Raw genomic sequence first — 1,229 nt, 5'->3', positions numbered from 1 at the left:
CCCTGGAGCGTCCCGGATGACAGCTGAGGTGTTTTTTTTGTCTTCCTGTCTTAAGAGTGGAGTGCCAGAGAGTCCACTGTCTCCCTCTGGATTATCTCAGCGGAGATGAGAAGTTCAGGGACCGCCCCCCTCCTTCCTAGCAGCGAGAGCGTGATTGGGTTTCCTAAAGGCCAGAGCGTGATTGGGTTTCCTACCTGCGAGTGATCGAGTTTCCTAACAGCAAGTGATCGGGTTTCCTGCCAGCGAGTGATTGGGTTTCCCTTTGCGTCCACAGGAATGCTGTTTTGTGAGCCGACTTCCGAAAAAAAAAAATGCGTATTTATTTCTAAGAACTCTTTATGTAAGTTTCCTCGTTCCAACTGATAATTTACGCTTTGTGCAGCTTTTAGCGTTTAGATCCAGTTCCTCTACTTCAGATCGTGTTGTTTCCTATAGGGTGCACAAATGCCTTGCTGTCTGGTTCAAAACTGGCACCAGACAACCCCCACCTCTACCAAACCTTTCCCGATGAAGCAGGAAGGGAAAACGCTTTTTGTGAGAAGAGGATAAGCCCCTGCATGCTCTATGGAAATCTCCATACCCACGTAGCACCAGCTCCCTTGAGCTTCACGGTAGTCCCACGAGTAGGCAGAGGAAGTTCATCTGTGTTTATCTAGACTGGAACTGTGGGGTATAGATGGTTTCAGGCCCAGCTGCTCTATCTTCCCAACCAGGCCTCCTGAATGGAAACGGAGCTTCTTCAAGGCCGGTCTGTGCCTGGGGCCCGTCCTGTGTTGTGTTCAGATGGGCGCTGGGACTGGGGTTAGGATGTTCTTTATCACTGCATACTCTCTACTTTGAAACACACTTCACCCTGTTTGTCCCAGGGGAGCTCTCCAACAACTCTGTGAAGTGGGCGCATTTCATGAGTGGAAAAGTGAGGCAACAGTGTTTTGCAGGGTCACAAAGAAAGTCCCTGAAGCATTATAGAGTGTGAAGTAAACATACAGTAATAGTACAAATGGCACACTGAACCACAAGGAGAATCCAGTCACACTTTCTCTCTCCCTGATCTCACTGAACAATGCTTTTAGGGGCTTACCAGCCAGTTCTTGTTGCCGAGACCACCATGCTACTCTGTCCTTTCATAAATCAGAGCCTAGCCTCTGATATCAGGAATATTTTTGCCCACATAGATGAAGTTGTTACCCCAAGTGACAGTCATGACAGAAGAAAACCATGAGACCAGA

The sequence above is a fragment of the Bison bison genome, unplaced genomic scaffold (assembly GCF_000754665.1).
Source record: "Bison bison bison isolate TAMUID 2011002044 unplaced genomic scaffold, Bison_UMD1.0 scf7180017864472, whole genome shotgun sequence".
Taxonomy (NCBI): Eukaryota; Metazoa; Chordata; class Mammalia; order Artiodactyla; family Bovidae; genus Bison; species Bison bison.
Note: the sequence above shows the minus strand (reverse complement) of the source record.